We start from the raw sequence: 25,227 nt of genomic DNA, 5'->3' as shown, positions 1-25,227 counted from the left end.
CTCCAGAGACACTTCAAATGTCTGTAGACATTTTTGGTTCTCACACCAGGTGGACAGAGGTTGAGAGGAGAGGGGCTTTGGCATCTAGTGTGTAGAGGCCAGGGATGCTGCCAAACATCTTACCATGTACAGGATAGCCTTCCAACAACAAAGAATTATCCAGCACAAAATGTCAGTGGTGCTAAGAAACCCTTCAGTTAACTACAGTAGATAGATACAAGAACTGCCTGTCAAAATAAAACAGTGAAGCTAAATCACTTAAGTGTATGCATCTAAAACATCATATTTTTCAATCAAGATACATACAGATCAGCAAAGGATAGCAGGTTTAAGCCATGAAACTGTTTTCTGATTTACCAGTGAGACCAGTCTGTAATTTTCTAAAGGCAAATGAAAGGCTAATGTTTATGGTCTGGACAATCAATAAAAACTCTAATACATGTTTGGAAGTTCATTCTATCTCATGTTCAACATATAACTCAAGTCTAGTAGTGTATATCTGTAGCTGTACTTCTGAGTGAATATAAGCAAATGTGAGGCCAGTAAGTCTGAATGGGAATTAAAAACACACAGTAAATAACATCTTGTGATCTGACTTAAGACAACATTTGAAGGTTCCCCCATCATTCATAAAATATAAGTCTTAAAGAATTAGCAAGACTCACAACAACAATAAAAATAGAATAGTACTTACTATTCTGTTTAGTACTAAGGGAGCTAGTTAACGACTGTTGGGCCAAGAAATGACACTGTTTTGGTAGAAAGGAATTACAGACTTCTAGAATCTCACAGTAGGTAGGATCATCGTATCAGTCCATTAGTCGTACCTACTGTTGTGGGTTGACTCGTGTGCTCTCCCTGCTCCCTAACCCTTGGCTGAAGTCCCAACCCTCTATACCTGTGAATGTGATCTTGTTTGGAAATAGGGTCTTTGCAGATGTAGTCATGTTAAGATGAAGTCATACTGGATTAGGGTGGGCCGTATACACAATGACTGGTATCCTTGTAAGGAGACAGATTTGGAGACACACACAGAGGGAAGAAGTCCACATGAAGACAGGAGTAGAGATTGGAGGAATGTAGTTACAAGCCAAGGAACAGTAAGGATTTCTGGCAACCACCAGAAACTAGGAAGAAGCAAGAAATGATCCTTCCTTAGAGCCTTCAGAGGGAGCATGGCCCTACTGCTACTTTGATTTTGGACTTCTAGAACTGTGAGACAAATTTCTGCTGTTTTAAACCATCCAGTTTGTGGTACATTGTTACAGCAGTCTAAGGAAATTAATACACTACCAACTTATACCAAAATGTCTTCTTCAAACCTCTTGCAGACTGTTTTCTGGCCTTGGCCTTCGAAGGTCCAGTGACAAGGCACTCACTACCTAAAAAACAGGTTCATGGCTGAATGGTTCTAAAAGCTATAAAGTTCTTTACATAATAAGCAAATAAGACTTTTCTGCTTGGTTGCTTAAATTATTTTAATCAACCACTGTCTAGAATTCTGTCATCTACAATACCTATACCTATCATGCTATACGTTGGCGAATGGGTCACTCAACATGCATCTTATCCAAATGCAGAAACTGAGATCCCCAAAGTCTACACCAACTCATCTTCAGAGCAGAAAGTAGCATAAATGTGTGAAGTTGTCCACTTAGTTCATAAGAAGCTATGGGTCTTGCAAATGAGGATGGGTGGCATCACCTCAAGCCATTCAAATTTACTTTAAAAAGTCTGCAAGGAGAATTAGGCTCACAGGGTAGGGGTCCAGTTTTCAAAAAAAGGCTAAGTGACTTTTTGACCTTCATGAAGTTAGTAGCAGAAATAGATAAGAATCCAGTTCATTACACAAAACTAGTGGTTTTCTGACTCCTATGCAACGTCCCTTCCTTGAGTACACTGCTGAAGTACCTATCATTTAATCCATTGTGTACCATCCCTTGTGAGGTGAGATCTTTATATATTTATATAAAGTGTTTAACAAATGCTCAGCAATTAGTTTACTCCCATGCCATTGAGGGTCCTTCTTTCATAGCAACTGAAATTCTATTTATAATAAATTCACTCAGTATTCACGTGGGCGATGCATACATTTCAAAATGTTCAGCTGCAATTTGGATCTAATTAGTTGACACTTTGACTACTGCCAAAGTTTTTTTTATTCAGGAGTGGATTGGCTGTTTCAACAACAAATCCTCAAAAACATCTGTAGGATAAAGTCAACTGACAAAAATATTTATGTTACAGTTTTCAGCTGTGACATAAGGGGACATTCCGTCTTATGTGCTCTGCATTCATTGCAAGAGCTTTGGCCACAAGAATGCTCTGTAGGATGGGCTTTCCTCAATATCATCTGGTCTTATCCTTCCTTCTTGTTGGTTCAAATTTACAAGATGCTTCAGATGGAAAATTTGATCACCTAATGTCTCAATATCTCATTGTCCACAGTTAAAACCTAAAAGCAAGATGGCAGCCATATTGAAAATCACTTTTACTGCTGAAAAGTGAGGACAACAGAACTGGTACTGGCTAATTATTATGAACTGTTGAAGAAGACAATGATGGAAACAGTAACAGCTAACAATTACGGAGTGTTTACTATGCACCAGTGACTGTACCAGGCATGGTATCTCATAGTTGCAGAGGATAATAAAACCCCAAGACAATTATCTTGGAAACTTAGGTACCCTCATTTTTGTTTAATTCCACAGTAAAATGTGGGGCTGATTCTGTCCAAATATTTGTTTCAGTTACTCATTTTGATATGCTAGTAAAAGGATGCAGACTTATTTCTACAAGTCTGATACCCCACCCTACCCCACCCCACAGGCATCTGGACTAGGGACCAGTCTCCAAGTGTGTGTATTGTGTAAAAGTCCTAGAACCAGATTATCTGGGTTCAATTATCAGCATCATTACTCACTAGCTGTGTGACCTTGGAGAAGTTTTAAAATTTCTTTGTGTTTCAGTTTCCTTCTTTTAAAACAGAGATAATACTTGTAACCCTTCATAGTTGCCGGATAGATTGAATTCACTCACACACGGAAAGCGCCTGGACTATCGCCTGACATAGAGTAAGGGCTCATTAAGTACTAGCTACCACTGTCATTGTCACTGTCTCCTAGCTCTCTGCAGGAATTTAAAGTGTTTGACTTTGTTATAAACTCTGCTTTTCACTATGGAAAATAAAATAATCCAAAGATCTTCATTAATATTTCAAAATCTCCTAGAGAAGTTTTAATAGGTATTACTGCCTGTATGACTATTTATGTTTGTACTCAGTAATAATTTTCAGGATAATGTGATGAGCTAGAGAAGTCTCAAAGAATCTACTTTTTATGAAATTATCTTTTTGAGACATAATCAGTAACGAAGCTTGTTTTTAAAGAAGTTACTTCTGGCTAGGGAGAATGTAATAAGCATACAGCACAGTGCCTGGCATGTGGTAGATAATAAAGGTCACTACCACCATTATTAAGGGAACATCTTCATGTCTGTTTTGTGTTCCTTATTAAGACTTTATTACATAGTGAGCTTTCCTTCTTCAGGTTGTATTTGTTACAACTTCTGAACACTGCAAATATTAACTTTTTAAAGCAGTATAACCATAATTTCCCCTTCCCTGAACTTTCTGGCTAAAAATATCTGCATTATCCTCTTTTCTAAAGCTGGAATTAGAAAAATTTAACCTGGGTGTGAAAGGATAAATCAATTAGCACATGTACACCCTTCACAATAGCATTCTGTTGGGAGCTGCTTATAACTAAGGCTTCCAATTTCAGGTTCATCAATAGAATCTGTCTCAAATGTCATTGTGGTCAGTGTTCTATTAACATCAGCTCAAAGCAAGTAAGTGCACCAGAGGAGTCAAGTTTCAGTTCTTTTCTTGATGAGGATCAGTAACTCTAGGAACAGAACCACTGGGATAAAATACCTGCTATAAAAACATTTCCTTTGCCTGAGCAAACTCATTTAGTCAATGCTTTACTGGAAAATGGTGTTTCAATAGGGAGTCTTTTCATTATTGTAATGTGTCACAAATTATCTTAGATACAATCTAAAATGTGTTTATTATTTAGTGACACATATTCAAGAAAAAACCCAGGCGATAAATTTTAAAAAAGGAAAATTAAAATCACCCACGTAATAGCGCTACAAAAACAAAGTACTGTGAACACTGTGGCCCACAGCTTTGTGGATTATTTTTCTGTGTGTACATGGATGCCTGTGATTTTTGCTGTTATTAACATTTGGGGAATTTTGAAGGCCTGAATTTTTACGTTGTTAGTTATGCAACTTCTCCTTTCTGGCTTCTCTATTTGTATCATACTTGATGTCATTCCTCACGTCAAGATGATGACACTGCTCAGTTGTGTTTTTAGCTATTGCTACTTTGATTTCCTTTCTTTCATTTGAATTTTTAGTCTATTTGAAATTGGTTTGGTTTAGGAGTGAGCAAGAAACCTAACTTTATGTTTCTTCAAATGGCTGCCCTGTTGCTCCAACACAACTTACTAAATAATCCATTCCTCCCTGTTGATCTAAGGTACATCTTTGTCATGTATAAGTTCACAGCCTAAGGTTTGTTTCAGCACTTTCCATTCTGATTTGTTGACTCATCTACCTATTCCTGCATAAAACCACATCTATTAATTATTATCAGTTTGGTATTTTTAGCAAAATTTGGCAATTTATACAAGGCCTGTGCTTATCTTAAGTTTAATTATAGGCATTCTACCATTACCTTTCAAAACATACTAATTTGTTCTCATAATATATGCACAGTATATACATTTAAATGGCATAAATGCTACAGAAATGTAAGTAGTGTAAAGTCTCCCTCCCTTTCCTTCTCTGTCAGCTACTTTCCCATCCCGGAGCCAATTGCTATCTCTCACATAAACTTCCAGTGCTGTTCTATGTATATGTAAACACGGAAATAGGATGTTACAGTGGCGCTTTCAGCCAAGACCCTAAGAGGACAGACGTTAGAGTCCCAGATACCAATGGGAATGTCTCAGTCTAAATCACCAGTGGAAACAGAAACCAGTTTCATGACTGTTAAACTCTGTACCCACTGTGTGGATATAAAATGGTTGGTGACTGATGGGACAGGAAAGCGAGATGGATCTGTGATGTCGAAGAGGATTTCTTTGGAGAGAGCAGAGCAGGGCATCCCATTTCCCACCTGCCTCAGGTGTAGAGAGAATCTTCCATGGGACTACTTTCAACATGTGGCCCTGCCAAGTGACAGACACTCCCTCTCCCCTGAGAATCAGAGACAACAGATGGGGGCGGGTGACTAAAGGGTGAAGCTATAGGAGTGCAGGCCACGTGTTGGGTCTGCAAGGTCATGTGTGTCAACACAAAAGGTCTGTGAGTGATTCTCAGGCACCAGGTGTGGGTCACACAGGAGATGGAGACAGAAGGGGCAGTGGGAGGAGGAGGGGGTGCTGTGTTAAGTCACTCACAATAGTCTATGGAGATGGGGAAGAGACCTCAGCAGTGAGAAGCTGAGATGGGCTGCAAGTTTCCCAAGAAGAGTAGGCAATGCCCCTAAGGAGAGCCCATCACGTGCCTCAGGGGAATGCAGGTGAGGTACTTCCAATGGAGGGAGGGTTGCCTCTAAGAAACCACAATAGTATCCTCTGAATAGGATGGCCAACCATCTCAACTGACCTGGACTGAGGGGATTTCACAGACATGGACTTTCATTTTAAAACTGGGAAGGTCCTGGCAACCTGGGGCAAGTTGGTCACCCTACACCTGAGTAAAAACGTCCATTTCTAACATCTGTCAGACCCAGGAAGTGTAAAGCCATTCTAAGAGAGCAGGTCCGGTTCTTACTTTCACGTTCCCTTTACCTCTCGGCCTCTCACCCTGGACTGGTGAGAAACAAGAAATCTGAAGCAGCAGAGTAGAGCTAGAAAGAGCAAGTTGCACCTGGGAGAGCGGGTGCCAGAGTAACTCCAAGCTGGCAGTTTTGACTATGACATGGGTCTGGGCATTCTAACGTCTGCAGGGAGACTGAGAAATCTAAAGTGAGACTGGTGATCCAATGTGATACAAAACTTGGTGTAACTCACAAGTGATCAGAAAAGTCATGGAACCGAATTTTTATCCAGGGTCAGTGGGACACAAAATTAAGCTGCTTTGTGATTTCACTCCATGAGTGCTGTTTCAATATGCTAGCTTTATATTTATGAGTAAAAAAACCCTACAAAGGTGCAGTAAGTTACACATCCTACTCTGCTTTTCTTTTTTCATGTGACCATGTACTTGGGAGCTTATCCAATGGACAGATAGAGCTGCCTCATTCTTCGGTAAGTTACAAGGTTTTCCCTGGTTGGGTGGTCATGTTTTGTTTAATTAGTTCTCGAATGATGGCTATCTAGGAAAAAAACACTGTTTTCCTATTACAATCAACTGTTAATATCAATTTCTCATGTTTGAATATAATCTAGGAGTGGAACCTAGGTTGAAAGATAGTCATTTAAATTTTGCTGATTACTAATGAATTTCCACCCAAAGGAGGAGGCACTAATTTACATTCCATTCAAAAATATATGCTAGAATGCTTATCCACCGCCCCCCCCAACACTCATCAACATACGTGCTATCAAGCCCATCTGAGATATGGAGAATAGCAGATGATAATTAAATTTGTGTTTCTCTTATTATGACTGAGACTTCATGTGTTTAAGAGTTACTCGTATTTTCTCTTTTAGAACTGGCTTTGCTTATTCTAATATGGATTTGAATTTTTAAAAATTGATTTTTAGGAACTACTTAAGTATTAAGGAAATCAGTCATCTGTCTTTAATGTGTTTTACAAATATTTCCATGCACTTAACTTTTCTATTCATCGTATGTATGGTATGCTATTATACGGAAAATCTGATTTTTATATATTTTAATTTTTCAACTTTTAAAAGTGGTCCCTAGGTTTTTTTTTTGTCATACTTAGGGAAATACTTTATATTCAGATTACAGAAACATTATGTCATATTTTATTTTAATATTTTTGTGATTCCTTTTTACATTTAAATCTTTGATTTCATATATATTTTTAATGTAATAAGACATTGATAAAAATTTTTTTCCAAGCTGTCCAAAAGCCATTATTCAAACAGTCCCCGTTTTCACTCACTGACTTGTAATGCCATTTTTATCACAGAATTACTCCCTAAATAATCATTAGGCCCAGATTGGGCTTCATAGTTGAATTTTATCAAATGGTTATGAAACTAACCCCAATGCTATTTAAACTCATCTGAATAGGAAAAAAAGAAAGATTCATACAAATAAATGAAAGTTTTTAGGCAGTAGCTTTTCGACATGTTTTCCTGTTTCTTTTTGTAAATTGATTTTTTTTTCTTTTTTCTGAAGTCAATTCTGGAAAACCACACACTTCATCCAGATTTTCAATTTTACTTGTCTAGAGTTCAGTTTATCATTGTTTGTGTTCCTTTGTACTTGTGATTATTTACCTATTCTTCCTTCCTTTAAATATATTTTTGCTTAATTTTATTCTTGATAAGATTAACTAATAGTCTATCTCTTCTGCTGGGTTCCTTATTCTTGGGTTTATTGATTTTACTACACTTTTTGCTTTTTAATTGATTAATTTGTGGTATTTTACTCTTTTCTTGGGTTTCCTTTCCAGTTCATATTCTAAATTTTTGAATCAAGTACTTAATTCTTTCTTATTAATATAAATATGACATTTCCTTTCAGCATTGCTTTAGCTGCATTCCATAGACTCTGCTATGTAGTTTTTTCTCAAAACTAAGATATAGTTGATTTAAAACATTATATTAGTTTCAGGTAAACAATGGTGACTCAGAATCTTTATAGATTATACTTCATTTAAAGTTATTCTAAAATATTGGCTATATTCTCTGTGCTGTACAATATATCCTTGTAGTTTATTTTATACATAGTAGTTTGTACCTCTTAATTCTCTACCTTTATCTTGCCCCTCCTCACTTCCCTCTCCCTACTGGTAACTACTAGCTTGTTCTCTATGTCTGTGATTGTTTGTTTTGTTATAGTAATTTGTCTTATTTTTTAGATTCCACATATAAGTGATATAATACAATATTTGCCTTTCTCTGTCTGACTTATTTCACTAAGCATAATAACCTCCAGGTTCATCCATGTTGTTGCACATGGCAGAATTTCATTCTTTTTTATAGCTGAGTAGTAGTATACTGTATGTGTTCATACATATATATGTGTGTGTATATTTACACCATGTCTTCTTTATCCATTCGTTTGTTGACGGACACTCAAGTTGCTTCCATATCTTGGCAATTATAAATAATGCTGCTATGAACACTGGAATGCATGTATCTTCTCAAATTAGTGTTTTTGTTTTCTTCAAATATATGCCCAGGAAAGTTGCTTTTCCCCTGCTGCTTTTAATATTCTCTCTGTATCTTTAATTTTGCCACTTCTATTACAATATGTCTTGTTGTAGTCCTCCTTGGGTTGGTCCCTTCTCTGTGCTTCCGGGACTAGGGTGACTGTTTCCTTTCCCAGGTTAGGGAAGTCTTCAGCTATTATGTCATCAAGTATTCTCTGCCCTTTTCTGTCTCTTCTTCTGTGATCCCTATAATGTGAATGTTAGTGTGCTTGATGTTGTCCCAGTGGTCTCAAACTGTCCTCATTTCTTTTTTTTTTTTTTTTTTTTCTTTTGGCTTCAGTGATTTCCACTACTCTGTACTCCAGCGTGTTGATCTGTTTCTCTGTATCATTCAATCTACAGCTGATTCCCACTAGTGTATTTTTTCATTTCATTTATTGTATTCTTCATCTCTGTTTGGTTGTACTTTATATTTGTTAACTATTTGTTAATACCTTTTAACTTCTCACTCTATTCATTCCTTCTCTTCCCAAGTTCTTTGAGGTTGTCAGTAGAAGGATTCTATACCTGGGTTACACTTTTAAGGCCTTGATATAAAAAATGTGGCATGAAAGAAAGGACACTGAGGAGAGGGCTATGAGACCCTGAGTCTAGTTTTGGCTTTCTTACCTTCTGTGGGATCTAGAGGAGATCACTGACACCACTAGATTTCAATTCTTCTGGAAAAAAAAATGCAGCTCACCCTCTATCTCTTTCTGGAATACTTCAAGAGTTAAGCACTCCAGTGGGGAGAGTAATAGCACAGGGGCAGAGCACATGCTCTGCACGCATGAGGTCCTGGGTTCAATTCCCAGTACCTCCACTAAAAATAAGTAAATAAAATAGTTTTAAACAAGAAAAGAGTTAAGAGCTTCATATAAGGTCAAAGCACCTGAGTTTGCCTCTGATGCCATCACTTAATTTGACTTTGGGCAAGTACCCAATCCCTTTAAGAAATGGATTTCTCCAGTGTAAAATTATAATAAAATATAGCCTGCTTCAAACAGTTGTGGTGATGATTAATCGAGATTATCCAAAAAAGTTGTTTATCAGTGTGCCTCATACAAAGTACCCAACAACTGGTGTCTTAAACAAGCAAACAGGCAAATGGAGGAATACATGAACAAGACTACAAAGAGTGCTAGTCTAGGCTGAGTGCAGCTTAGCTTTATAGTTGTGGGCAGTTCCTTTTACTGCTCTCATCTTCTGCTTCCTCAATAAACTATTATTCAGAAGGTGTTCTGAGTGACACCACATGGCACAACACCTCTGGTCCTCAGTTTCCCCATTGGCACAATGACAGGGTCAACTAGCTGAGTTTTTTTTTTAATATCTCTTCCATCTCTAACTTTCCATGAGCTCATTGTGGTTGTAACCCCCAATATCTGTGATCCTGGGCTCAGTCATATATATTCTGCTCCTCATTATCCACGCTCCAGGCCATCAAAAAACCCACTGCTCTTCCACTTTTGGATACAGTGCAATATCCACATTGCTCTGATAGTCAAACATAAGCAAACACGTACACACTTCACTCTTCCATATTTATTCTAAGTTTCCTTTTGACTTGATACCCCTGATGGAATTAGATCCTAAATGTGCTCCCAGATGACCCTTAAAATTCACAACCACTGAAGAAAAAGTTAATACACTTGCAAATAAGGAAGGGTAGATTGTATTTAAAGTCACTATATGTATTTTCTCGAATCAGGAGGGAAAGGTATGGTACAAACAAAGCTTTCATGACAGACAAACCTGAACTTGAATGTTAACTGTCTGCACTTTACCAGCTGTGTGACCTCAGGCTAGTTATTCAATCTCCCTAATCTTTAATTTCCTCGTCAGTATAATGGGGGTCAGTGATAGCCCAGTATACTGTTGAGAAAATTAAATGAAATAATGATGTAATAGTACTCTAAACATTCTTTCTTTCTCTCTTGTATGAGAATTTTAGATTACAAAATGTCTATCCCGGTCAACCAGGACCTTGGATGCTGAGTTTTTGATCTAGGGCTACAACTGAATGGCAATGCTGTCTTTGATGCTACATAAAAAAATTTTTTTTTTTAATTGGGAAAACTATTTCAGTGAATGAGGCCTCCAGACATTATTCACTGCAGTGTTATTCAACATTTTAAGATTCTGTGGCCTTCCCTAAATTTCTAACTGTCCTGTGTACCACCACGTGAAGGGACATGGCTGTAAGGAAGGAAACATGTCTTGGGGAGAGGACTGTGGGGGTGATGGAGCTCTAAGGACCTGCCCACCTACTGGCATGGAAGAGCTGGTGGGAGAGTGTCATGGCAGAGAGGAAAAGGGAGAAGGTGAGGATAAAAGGAGGCAAAATGCTGATAAATTGGAAAATAAATCTAATTTTCTGGTCTTTTTGCTCTAGCCAACTGGTGGTAGATACTCTAACAAACAGTAGAATCTCTCAAATATTAACTAGAGAGAAACTCTTCAGGTCTGGTGACATGAACAAAAAAATCAAAACTGAGTAAGTGAAAAACTGAACATCTTAATGCTGATTAATCGAGAGTTGGCTCTAAAAAGAATGAAAACATCTGCTGGCTTCTTTGAAGGAAAAAAAAAATCCCTTTGGGTTTTTCCTGCAACAAATCCTGTTCTCAATTTTCTCTTTGGGAGGGATCCAGGAAAAAGATGACCTCTCCCATTCTAGTAGTGAATTTCTATTCCCTTTTGAACTTTAAATATGTTAATTTAATCCCCAGATGGTCACCAAAAAATATGTATTTTCAAAGCATAGATCTTGATACATCACAGGCTGGCTCCTGCCCTGTTGCTCTTGATTTCTCTGGTTCTACACTGAGCTCATCAAGGGGAAGGATGCCCAGCCCAGCCCAGCCCAGGCCTGTACCACCAGTGTTTACAAGAATTTTGTCTTTCTGTCACGATGTCCTTTCACTGAATTGAAGCCTTCCCAAGCCTCCAACAATTTCAGAGACTGGCTAAGAATTGTCAGTGGAATGGGATCAAAACCACACAACTCCTCATTTCTGGACTTGAAATTAGCAGCATTCAGAACATATTATCCTACAATATGGTAAATACTGCCCAACTGGGATTTTACTTATTTTTTTAGTAAGCTTATATTTATAAAATAATTCAAGTGCTTGCCTTCATAAAATATATATATAGTATGTTAATCTGAAGGTCAAAGAACATTTTATAAACCTGAGTCTAAGTGAAGCAAAGAGGATGATCCGATGGGCTTGTGCTTCTGGTAATACTGACACCTGTTGCCTCTAAGTGTCTAGTTGGTTAGAAGTAGATTCCTTATAAGGTGGGGAGTCATTGTCTTCATCTGGGATTCTCTGGCATTTATCAAGCACAGGGGCCTATACTAGAGACGGGAGACCAGAAGCTATAGGAGAGCTCGTCCCTGTCCTCGGGGACCTCCCCATTTCCTCAGCGGCATCCTGACCTACTCCCATGGTCATCCCAAATTCTCCAACGTATGCAAGTAGGCCAAAGCTGCACATACAGAAAGCATTGTGTGAACTTCTGAGTGCGGATATAACCATTTATCAAAGCACTGGACAAACATCTAAAGATTTATTGGAACCATTCGCAAATTATTAATTCAACAAACCTTTATCGAGGAGCTGCTTTGTAGGTTAGGAACTGTAAGAAAAGGCACAGATAATGAGTCACAGTCCTCATTTCAAGGAACCTATAGTAAAGTTGAGCAGCTAAGAGGTGTACACAGCCCCATAACACGAGGAAGAAATCCACATCCTTGAACTACATAATCCCCGTCATTATGGCCACTTCTTACATCCAGTGATGACTTCTGTATTTTGTCCTTCTCACTGGCTCTCTACCTACTTCGTATCCTTCCTGCTTAACAAGTTTTGGAAGCAGCCTCTAACGAGAAGGCATAGAAGAAAATAATGATACACTATTATTAGGGGAAAAAAAAGCATTGCCATCATAAACCATGTCCTGAAATCCTGCTGGTCCACCCTCTGAACAAAATGGCCTCAAGAGTCTTGTGTCTTTAACACTTCATGTTCTCTCCACCTTACTCACCTTTTTATGTTGGCACATGCACCCTGGTCTTGCCAGCTGGAACCCTACCTGTCCTAATAGCTTAAGCTCTAATTTATCAGTGATTGACCAGCTTCTGTCCTCGCTGCTCTCTTCCTCCCATATTCCCTTTGAGCTTATTATTCAACCTCGTCCCCTTACTTTCAACACACCGGCTCTTCAGTATTCCTTTCTCTCCCCATTGATTATCCTCACACGTGACTTTCTTCCTTCCTTATCCAAACTAGACACAAAGCATCACTTTCACCACTTTTTGTTCTACCTGCCTGCCCAATCCCCAAACCTGGATCAACCGAATTATCTGCTATTTCCTATTTTTATCCGTCACTCAACTGCCCATTGCTGTTTCTGTACACACAAGGTCTCAAAAATCACATGCTCCTTTGTGTTCTGTGTCCTTTAAAAAGAAATCTCCTTTTGTCCTCTTTCATTTTCCACGAGCCAGAATTTCACTCCTCTCTCTTCCAGTGCCTCTCTCCATTTCTTCTGTCCCCTTACTTCATAGGAGAAATTAAAGTCATCATGTAGGACAGTGATTCAGTTATACGCACATATATGTATTCCTTTTCATATTCTTTTCCATTATAAACTATTACAAGGTATTGAATATAGTTCCCTGTGCCATACAGTGGGACCTTGCTGTTTATCTATTTTATGTATAGTAGTTAGTATCTGCAAATCCTGAACTCCCACTTTATCCCTCCCCACTAGTAAACATAAGTTTGTTTTCTATATCTATGAGTCTGTTTATATTTTGTAGGTAAGTTCATCTGTGTCCACATATGAGTGATATCATATGGTTTGTTTCCTGTTAGTCATTATAAACCTAGAATTTATGAGAACAAGGTCGACATTCACCAACGCAGCGGACAATCAGACCAGTCTCAGGTCTGTCAACAGTAAGGTGACAGGGAGGGGAAGGGATGGCGCTCATGGAAGTTAATAAAAATGGGACTTCAGAAGATCCTCAACAGAAGAAAACTACCCCTAGAAAGTTTTTCACTCCCAGTCAATTGATTTTAACAACAGTAAACTATACTGATAAACAGGCCTGGTCAGGAGTTGTTCAGCACAGTTGCTAAGTCTTCCCTGGAGGAATGGTCTTTGGGGAAACAGCTCTCCAAGTCAAATTTGTCTTTAGGTAAAGACTTCGCTCAATCCTCTGTGAGAAACTCTCACAGACAGAAGCAGTGTAGCATGGTCCAGGCTAAGGAGGACTCAAAGCCTGGGTCTGAATCAAACTTCAGATAAGATACTTCTTTAAATCTTGGTTTCCTCACTTGTAAACTGGTGACAACAGTATCTATTTAAAGGGTGGTTCCAAGGGTTAGTTAGAAAGCCCTTAGCTTTATAGATAACAGAAAGAGTTACCTATAATTCGTGATTATTATGTTTGTCTTTACATCTAAGACCTCATCCAGCCCTAAGTTTAGAAAGAATCTTTGCTGTCAGAAAACATATTCAAGGGTCACGCCTGAGTCTGAGGGCGTAGAAAGAAACTGTAGCTGCTGGTTGAATACACTGATTTGAAACTCACAGGCCAAGTCCCTTCAGCCAAGACAGAACATGAGCAGCCAGTTCTTTGTGGTAGGAAAATCTGAGGACTCCCTGGACCCGGTTACCCACAGAGGAGCTGGGTTCACAGGAGACGCTGTGGCTGAAAAAATGGACTGTAGCTGCAGAGAGCGAAGCTAGACCTGGGTGAGTGGGGAACAACCCAATCAGAAGCTTTAGGAGGGAAAGGATTTGGGATTCAGCAGGGGGTGTCTTATATGAAGAAGGTAGTTTATGAATCAAAATATGCCCCTCCACCCAATAAAGTGCCATCGACCTGAACATCCTCTGCATCTCTATGTGGTAGATGTCCTGTCTGCCAACAGACAGACAGCAATGTCTATGAACAGAGCTGTACCTGTGCTTATGAACACAAGTATACCTATAAACCTATCCATAGCTATAATCTATTACCTAGATCGCAATCTATAGTCTCTATCTATTTGGAATACAAAGGCTATTCACCCAAGTGTTTGCAGCAGTTATCTCTAGATCTCTGGATGTGTGGGATTAAATTGATGTTAAGAATTTTTTTTTTTTTTTTTTGCTGTTTTTCTGATGAGTATATACTGCTTCTGTAACAAGACAATAGCAAGACACTGGAAGGGAAAAATATTAGGGTGGCATCAGCCTCCCCTTGCCTCTTGTGGGAAGGAGCACTGGGCAGACGTGTCCTGAAGGAAAATCCTAGGAGGAGAAGGCGGATTGGGACAGGGCGTGGGCAGGTTTAAGGAAAACCCCTTGTATCTGCTCATGGGCTCCCTACTCGGCTTTTGTACATGAAATTTTATTTCGAGGTTATGTTCTATGTAATCTAGTTTTTTATGAAAGTAAAACTCAAAGTATTTCGATTTGGCCTTGTTGTTCACATCTCTACTCTTCCCGATGTCAGCTCCTGTGTTCACATGGTTTCCCTGAAGCCAGAGGATTAGAGAGAGGGGATTTTATTTCTTTTGGTTTTTGTTTGTTTGTGGGTTTTTTTTTTTTTTTTTTTTTTTTTTGGGCAGGGAGGGAGAGGTAATTAGGTATATGTATTTATTTCTTAACAGAGTTACTGAGGATTGAACCCAGGGCCTCATGCACGCACTCTACCACTGAGCTATACGCTCCCCACCTGTGAGTGGATTTTAGATGTGTCTTCGAAAAAGACTAGACACAGACACCTAAAAAAGAAACTTATTTGAAGTTTTCCAATGTGCACAGGTAAAGTCACTATCATCCCAGTAGTACATTTTAGGCCATGTGTCTCTTCCATGTCCCAGGTTAATATTTTGACAGATTTAGCTCTGGAAGCCATGGGAGACCTATTATTAAGATTGGGGAGGAGGAGTGACAGGTGTAGATATGGAGAGAAATGAGATTTTCATGTCTGTGTGGTGCAGGATCCTTGACTCTGAGAATGAGAAGGCTCTAGGCTCACACTGGAGACAGGACCAACAGGGGTGATGAAAACAACAGGAAGCCAAGGGTTTTATTATGTTTTGTGTCCTTGGGTCTTTATCTGAGAGATGTCCTTGGATCATCCTAACACCAACATAGTTCTCACCAGAGCGTGGCCTTGCTTTCCACATCCAAACATTTACCCTCAACAGACACTGACACTTTGCTATCCCACTGGCACGTCAAACTCAAGACAACTGAAACTGAGTTACTCATCTTTCCATACAGACGTTTCCCCTCCCACGCTTCTTGTCTTGGGCAACAGCATCCAGTCATCAGGATCCCTGAAGTCATCTTTGATTCCCTCTTTTTCCATTCTCCAAAACCAACAGCATATTCAAGCTTGCAAATTTCACTACAGTTTCCTCCTATCTCTCTAGCCCTGCTTCCACTGCCTTGGTTCAGACCCTCATCATTTTTCTCTTGGACAATTTCTAGGCCTAACCCATCTGGCTTCTATCTGATTCAACTCTATTCAAGTCTTCTTGATCACATTCAAACTAAGTATTACTGCACACCTAATAATCAAATTAAATATTATTTCACACCTAGTAAGTACTCAACAGAATGCTAGATACTGAATACACAAAGCTTATAAAAATAGGTAATAGCTAATAATCATTACTCCTTACTCGGCAGCAGATACATCCTTCACATGTCTAATATAATTTAATCTTCACAACACCTCAACAAGGTAGGTAGTACTACTATATCCATTCTACAGATAAGTAAGCCTAGGCTTACACAGTTCAGATAAAATTGTTGAAAGACACATAGCTAGTCATTGTTGGTGCTGGGGTGGGAGCCCAGGCTGTCTGACTCCAGACACTGAGCTTTTAATCTCTAAGAGAGGTCTCTGGCCTTAAGGGGTCAGACTAGTGGGAAAGGCAACCAATAATCAACCACGTAAGCATTGACTAGTATGTGGTTCTATGGGAGCAAGAAGCAGAATGCAGGATCAGAGAAGGCTTCTCAGAAGAGACGATGTTTGACCTTGCACAGTGAACAGGAGTTCACCAGGGCACAATAATTACAATAGTTAACTCTTAAACAGCATTTACTGCATGCCTGGAGCTGTTCTAAGTGCTTTGCACACATTGACTAACTTTATCTTTGTAATTTTTGGTAGGAGGCGTTCCCCTCCCCCACCCTTGTACAAATGAGAAAACTGGTATTAGGAAGACTCAGTGGTAAGTTCAAAATCACACAATAATTGAATGGCAGAACCAGGATTCAAAACCAGATTTTTGTTCCAGAGTCAGGGCTGTTAACCATTATATTCTACTGCCTTTCAACAAAGTGTGGGAAGGGCATTCCAAGCAGAAAAGACAGCTTAAAGGCATGACATGTGGTGCGAGGTGAGTGTGGGCAATGACAGGCAGTAAGTCCCGTTTTGGGCTGAATTGTGTCCCCCTAAAAATTCATATATTGAAGTTTTAATCCTCAGTACCTAAGAATAAAACTATGTTTGGAGTTAGGGTCTTTGAAGAGGTGATTAAATTAAAATGAGGTCATTGGGGTAGGACCTAATCCAATCTGACTGGTGTCCTTTGAAGAGGAGGCTAGGACACAGGAGAAGATGACCACCTACGAGGAAAGACCTGGAACAGCTCCCTCCTTTTGGGCCCTCAGAAGAAACCAACCTTGGAGACACCTTGATCTCTTAGACTTTGAGCCTCCAGAACAGTGAGACAATAAAGTTCAGTTGTTTAAGCCACTTGCTTTATGGTACTTTGTTATAGGAGCCCTAAAACTAGTACAAGCCCATAGGAGTAGGGAGGGACAGGTCAAATTGGGCCTTGATCCTAGAGGTACTGGGAATGGACCAATGAGTTTTCAATCATGTGATCCAGAAGAGTCATGTGATCTGATTAGCATTTTATAAAGCCGCTCTGGTGGCTGTGTGAAGACGAAGACTTGAGTCTTGGTGGGGCTCCCGTGGAGGGGCAGGCACACAATAACGAAGGTCTCATCTAATCTTGAATGGGGTGGAGGAGACGGATGCCGAAATCACCAGGAGGGAAACAGCCAGTCATTTCCCCGCCCCACTCCCAGCACTTGCCTCTGAAGCCACCTCGAATTTCCCACCAGTCCCTGAACATGCCATGTGCTCCCTCCCTCTTGTGTCGCTGTATCTTTGTACATGACACACTGGCTGCCTCACCTTTCATGATGCTTCCAGACCCAGCTCCAGGGGATTCTCCTCTAAGAAACTATCTCCAGTTCAATTTGACACTCTTTCTCCTTTGCTTCCATAGCTGTGTGCGTATTTCTACTATGACTCTTACCTCCCACCCTGTGATGATTTGTTCAATGCCTGTCTCTTCAATTAGCTCCCTGAGAGAAGGTCTAGCCCAATGACTAGCAAATGGACATGTACAAGAGATGTGGAGTGAATGAACAAAACAAAGTCTTCAAAAAGGTACAAAGGGCTACAAAAAATTTAAGGGAGAAGTGACTTTTGGTTCCAGATGGTTTATAAGAAAGTTTATAATACATTAGGCATTTGGGAAGACACAAATTCCAGAAAAAAGACACATGTACCTGTCTGACTGATAGCCTTGCCCTTTTTCCTTCTGGATAGAAAGAACACTAAGAAAACATAAAACATACTTGATGCTCTAGTAGTCTTTAGAGAAAACCACACTGGAGACAGCATAGGGGATTCAAAATGCTGACTTCAGAAAGGGTGATAAATGGGTTAAATAATCCTATCACTCAGTGGCCTCTAATGGATGTCGTTTTAATTTTTTTCCCTTGGGTAATTTGCTGCGTTGGACTTGGTTTTTAAACTCACATTTAGTTAAGTATCTAGAATTTAGAAAATGACTATTGTCTCAGTAGTCTTACAATTCATCAAAATATCTTGGTTATAGCTCTCATATTTAACTTGTAGGAAAAGAATCAAGAGCTATTATCACTAGTCAGAATTAAGATAGGTTTACACTCATCTCTGCACTGTCTTGTTAGATAAAGACAGTGAATGGTCCCGATATGTTTGGTTTTCAATGTCTCTCTCCCCAAAATGATACTTTTCTTGAAAGTTTAATTTTCCCTGTGGGTTATATGAGCATTTTCATTTTAGGGTTGATGTCATGAACCTAGAGTTTAGGTGGAGGAGCTGATTTTCCAACTTTTTGGCCCAAATTCTTGATGGAGCAGCTACCCTCAGAGGCAGGTACCTTTGGGTATCAGGTGGTAGGTTATGCTTGTAGAAGCCTTGTTTAGAAAGATGATATTATTGACCCGTATTAATTTCCTAGGGCAGGTGGTACCAAATTTGGTGGCTTAATAGAGTAGGAAGTTTGTTTTGGAGATAAGAAGTATAAAACCAAGGTGTCAGCAGAGCCACACTCCCTCTGATGGCTCAAGGGGAGATTTCATGCATTGCCCTCTAGCTTCTGGTGGCTTTAGGTTTTCTGTAGCTGGTGCCCGCATAACTCCAATCTCTGCCACCATCTTTACTTCTTAATGTCTATCCTCCTGTCTCTTATAAGGATAGTCGTCACTGGATTTAGGACATACCTAAATAATTCAGAGCAATCTCATCTTAAGATCCCTAACTGAATTATATCTACAGAAACTTTTTTTTTTCCCTTCCAAAATCAGATCACATTCACAGGTTCTGTCGAGTAGAATGTGGATATATCCTTTTAGGGACTAGCACTGAACCCACTACGTGGCCCACGGTCAAGAAGGCCTGAAGGTAACAAAAGTGCTTTCCCAGGAGTGGTGGTGGTTTTACACAGATGTACCTACAGCTCTTGCTTCCTTCACCCTGAATATAAAGTAAATAATTTGCACACCAACTAGGCTAAATTGAAGGCTGAAGCAGAGATTGAAAACTGGTGGACCAAATGTCAGCTCTAACCAAGAGATATGTTCTGATTGCTCTCTATGGTGCTTTAACAATTCTTAATTAGTTGAATATGTGAAAAAATGGAATACTGTAATGTAAAAGTCCCAGATTTATGGCTTTTCTTGTCAGATCTAACAACAATTCCCTCTCAGTAACAAGGCTGGAACCTGGAAAGCAGCTGTTCATTTAGATGAGGTCAGGATTCTCCACATTGCCACAGTCCTCACCACTCCCTATTACTTACCCCAGTACCACTTTACCCTTCAGTTGCTTTACTCCTGAGTTTTTTGACTTGTCAATCTCTGGCCCATAGGCCTGTTACCAAGAGCAGCTAAGCACTCTGGTGGAAATTCAAGCAATGACCTTGATTTGCTTTAACCGTGGAGCTCAACTCTGAAAACTGTTGTCAAAGAGTCTGTGTAGGCAAGAATAATGAGCCATTTTAGATTCACCCTATGTATCCGTTGGCAGCCAAGACTCATCATCCAAAGATGTACTGTTCTGTTACTATGATATAGATCCCACATTTTAATAGTCTAACTTCTTTTAGGTCCAGCCTCTTGTAAACAAAATTTATAATCCTGAGTTGTGCAGGACCAATTTAACTCCAAAAGAGTTACTGTTTTGTGTACGGACCAAATGTTTCACCTGTTTTATAATACCCTTTATATAATATGATGAATATTTTCCAGCTCCTGGTAAAATCTGTTTGTTGAACTTAAAAACACAGAGATCACCTGAGCTGAATCTCCTAGCAGTTCACTACCCAAAACCTTTTCCTAAGGACACACAAGGGGAAAAGTAGAAAAGGAAACCCTTTTCAGCAGGGGGAGCTTTATTGCTTTTGCTTCTACTCTTGAGTCCAGATCATAAAGAGATGGAAATAGCCTTGAAATACAGATATATATAGAGACCTTCAAGATGCAAGACTCATCTATTATTTTCAATTAGACTGACAGTTGGCAGTGAATAATTAAGGAAAACTGAGTGTGCCAGTGTTCCTACAGAGGTATTTTCTCTGGGATTAACTGTTCTCGCCCAGATTTCGCCATGCCACTCTCAATAATAACAATAAAAGGCATGATTTCTGTCTGTAGCAGGGAGATGTATTTTCATGTGTACTATTCTCAGGAAAAAAATTGAATTTCCTTCATATATTCTGTGCTTCTTGAAATACATTCCAATATGATAAATTCAGGACTCTTTTAAAAAGATTACCTATATACTTTATAGTGTGTCAAACCTGCGACATCTCTCTTCATCAGCAGTGAATACCAAATTGATTTAATTTGGCAGAGACAACCTAGGGTAAATGACTTACTAAGTGGCAAACTGAATATTTAGAGTATACTTAGAGACATCACTTTTAAAAATCTCCACCAAAGTAGACTCCACATAAGCAGAAATATGAATGGCAAGAGACTGGGTTATAACCTATTAAAAAGTCGCCTGGCTTTAGTATGCCAATGAAGAGAATTTCTTTCTAGTAATACAACACAGAAAGAGACCATCACTTTAAGAATGATTAAAGAGCATCTCTTAAAGGAAACATCTCACTGTACACTTCATGAACGATGAAGTAAGAAGCTTGGCTGTTTACTTAGGTAATCCAACAGAGCAATTCCACCCATTTCACTGAAAATATTATGGAAGAAATTCTGCTGCCTATTGGAAGTAGATAAACCTACTTTTGATTTTTGATTTGAAATTTGAAATAGCTTAATGGTAGGGGGTCGTCATTGACTCTGAGAACAGCCTCCTGATTTTCCTCTGTGCATAATGCTTATTGAGGGTCATGGAGATATGGTGCAGATTGAGCAACAGGGCAGGTGCAAGAAGAAAAATGCTGATTAGCAAGACCTGCTGGCTGTAACCCTCATCCTTGACATGTCACTGGTTTTTCTCAATAATGAAATTCCGTTCCTATATATTACTCTGAAATAGTTACAGTCAGAAATGTAATTAGTGATGATGAATAGTTATACGTGAGGATACCGCAGCTCAATCAATCTTCATTTTTCAAATTGTTGCCTCTTTATAGAGAAAACAGGCATGGCCATTAACCACTGGCCAGGCAAGGTTGAGACTGGCCATGAAGTGATTTACAAAATACATATTCCATTGCAAATGGGCCACAGAGCCTACAGTTACTTTTTTAACTCATTTCTCCTAGTAACAAAATAATTTGAACCATCATTTTAATCTCAAAATAAGTTAGTGGTTTTTCTAAATGTCTTCATTAGTAATTTATTTTCATTCTTTAAGCTACAGTAACTTAGGTATTAAGATAACTGTTGATATAATATGTATTTAACAATTATCTAATGAACACTTGCCACTGTGGAGGGTTCGGGGAAGATGACAACCAAATAATACGACATGATCACAGCCCCAGGTAGCTTGGCATTCACTCAAGGGGTGTGACATGCACCGACAGAGAAGCATTTAAATAGCAATAGTAGAGAGACTACAGAGCAGAAGGACCGTCACTAGCAATGGATGTCAGGAGAAGCTGGGGTGGGTGGGGGTGCATAGTGCCAGTGTAATACACAGAAATGGAGAAGTGGGATACAGATTCAAGAAATTTAGCCATAAAATGGCTGGATTTGGTAAAGAGCACAGTGGCCAACTGTATGGATTATGAAAAGCAGTCCAGTTGGGGAAGAGCTGAACATCTCCATGCACCAATGTCCTCATCTGTAAAGCAGGCATAACACCACTCATTGTGGTGTGGGGTTGTTCTGAGGACTGCTTGGGCATGATTAGCCGGGTGTCTGTGCCACCCTGGCAACTGCTATTATATTCCTAACTTGGTTCCCCCCAGTTTTAACAACAGTTCCACAATATCCTCAACTTCTAAAATAATTTAGGATACATATTATAGATTAGTGCCATGAAATATAATTAGATATGTTGACTTTGTTCACCCAATTGTAGTATAAAATGCCTGCTTAGACCATTTTATGCTTTTTGGCTCCATCAATTTTTTATAAATTCAACTCCTAAAAGGGCCCTCTTACAAATCATTACTAGACAAATAAAGCTTTTTAATTTGGGTGTATACTTGATTTGACAGCTACTGAGTCTGGCTTGGCCCCAGATTTGCAGATTGATAAATTAACAACCTCTCAGCCTGTCTGCGCGCGGGCATGTGTGTGTGTGTGTGTGTGTGCGCGCGCGTGTGTGTGTGCATGTGCGTGCGCACGCGCGCGCGCGCGTTACTCTCTTTGCTGTTTCTTTTCCCTGAGATTTAAAGGCCCATGATGTGAGCAAACTTCCAAACTTACAGCATCTTTCTGGCACACTTCATTGTCCCTGGAGGCTTCAGTTACTCTATGAAGAATCCTTGAACCCCACCACCTTCCTACAGTGACAGAACACAGAGCAGCTCTAACACACAGACAGGTTGCCCAGCCAGCCATTTCCTCTCATCTCCCCTACAACCCTGGTGGGTTCAGGCAGGTGGGTAGTTTGAGGCTTGGGGTGGGGTGTAGCTTTGCAGGAACCCAGAGGCAATGAATGTGGAATGCGATGGGGGCATCTTGATGAATAGGAAGGTGGTTTGGGGGCCTCTGAACTATTTTAGTCCCTTCTTGCAAAGGCATCCTCTCCCTCTCCATCCCACCTACACAGGTGACCTCCTGGCTCTCAACATGAGTCTGCCAATATTACAGCACTGGTCTTAAACATACTGACTGGTTGCCTCACCAGTTCAAGTCAGAGCCAGCAAAATTGCCAAATGTGGCTTCCCTTCTGGTTTCACCAGCCTTCCTGCTTTATAACACTTAACTGGGACACCTGCAGAAAAGGTAGATTCTGAGTCAATGGTCCTGAAGTAGGGCCCAAGGAGCTGGCTTTTTCACATGGCCCAGGTGATTCTTATGATCTAGCAAATTTGGAAAACACTGATGTAGCCTTCATGGGAGCACGCATCACATCCTGACACTGGATTCTTGCAGTTAAGAGGAGTGTGTGTGTAGTTCCCTGATGCCAAACCACAGCTCTGACCAGAGTCAGAGGAATTCAAGTATTTTTGAAGAAGTGTCTAATGCCCAGTCTAGTTTTCAGGCACTTAAACTTTCTGAGACATAAAGTTCCTTAATCCTCACCTAAAAGTCTATAAAAAAGGAAAATTACAAATTCTAGTTGCTCTCTTAATTAAGTACCTAGATAATTTAATAGAGAAAAATTTCTAGAAACTGGCTAAGGAGGGAGGGATAATTAAATATTTGCTGAGAAAAAGAATGAATAAATGCAATAGCTATTTTTTGAAAATTACTGAGTCTGCTCAGGCCTCTCACTTCTGAAGATTCATAAACTAAGAATCTTTATTTTTAGATTTAGAATCCCATTGTTACTTTAAGAAAGAAAAATGTACTATCCTTGTATATGTTCTCAAATTTCCATAATAAAAATACAAGTTCTATTACCTAAAAACCACTTTTCTCATAATATTTTTCTGTTTCGTGCATTTAGGGTATAAAGATCTAAAGAATAAAAATGTTCTCTTGAGTCCGCTTATCAATTATATGACCCTCATCTCTCCAGCGTAACTTCAGGGAAAGGAGACGTATTTTCCATCACTTATACAGAGTATCTAAACAGCTGCCCTTCATGCCCAAGAATAAATTTTCTCATTGTTGACAGCAACTTGGCTGAGTCATCCTGTAAGTTAATTCCCTGTCATTTTAAATGACATGAACCATACGAATCCAAGATTTTTTAATGAAAAAATTTACATGTATTTGAGTAAGGTATGTAGACCATAGTTGTGTATCAATGATCATTTCCTGATTTTGATCTTTGTACTGTGGTTAGGCAAGACTGCTAACATCTGTGGAATGTGGGTGAAGGGTATACAGAAATTCTTTGTGCTATTTAAAAACATTTTTGCATGTCTAAAACTATTTCAGAAAGTTGAAAGTTAAAAAGTAATGAGTAATTTAAAATTCAGATATATCATAAAATCCATGTATTTATCATCCAGATTGTCTACATGTCAACATTCTGCCTTATTTGCCTCACATTTTTTTAAGGCAAAACATCAAGAGACAATCTGCTCTTACAGCACTTTGCACTTCCATGATCAGGGAGTGGAAGTTCACGTTTTCTTTCTTTCTCTCCAATGCTTAGTACTGTTAGACTTTTTAGTTGTTTCCACTACGATGTGTAAAGAATGGAATTTGTTTCAAAATCCATCCTCTCAAAGACTAGTGAGGCTGAACATTTTTTTAATAGATTTATTGGCCATCCAGACTTTTTGTTCTTTATATTGTTGTCCTTATACTTTGTATTTTCCTATTGTTTTCTCAACAATGTGGTAGAAGCTCTTTGTGTAATTTGGACATAAGCCTTCATTAGTCTCAGACATGCAAATACCTTTCCTTACTTTGTAGCTTGCCTTAATTTGGTTATTGTATCTTTTGACCGAGTTAGTCCACATTTTAACATAGTCACAATTTTCCATCTTTTTCTTTGTTTTATGTTTTTTTGTATCTTGGGTAAAAAAATTTCCACCTTTCCAATATCCTCATAGTTTCTGGTTCCAGAAGTTTTGCTTTTAATGCTTAGGTTTTCATCTTAATGGAATTCGTGTTTGTGACTCTTTTGAGACTAGGATCTAATTTTATTTACTTGTTCCAATTTAATGAATGATTTATTCTTTTCCAACTAATTTTTATGCTACATTTTCTAACAAGTTCTCATATATGCTTGGATCTATTTTTGATTCTCTGTACTGTTTCTTATTTTATCTGTCTATTCCTGCAACAATAACTCCCTTTTACTTTACCACAACTTTAAGGTCTTAACAACTTACAGGTCAAGCCTCCTATTCTTTTTTCTTTGGAATTATTTGGTTCCCAACTCTTTTATCTTTCATATATATTTTGAATAT

This window comes from Camelus bactrianus, chromosome 3 (assembly GCF_048773025.1).
Source record: "Camelus bactrianus isolate YW-2024 breed Bactrian camel chromosome 3, ASM4877302v1, whole genome shotgun sequence".
Classification (NCBI taxonomy): Eukaryota; Metazoa; Chordata; class Mammalia; order Artiodactyla; family Camelidae; genus Camelus; species Camelus bactrianus.
The sequence above is the reverse complement of the archived record's forward strand: the minus strand, read 5'-3'. Positions refer to the sequence as shown.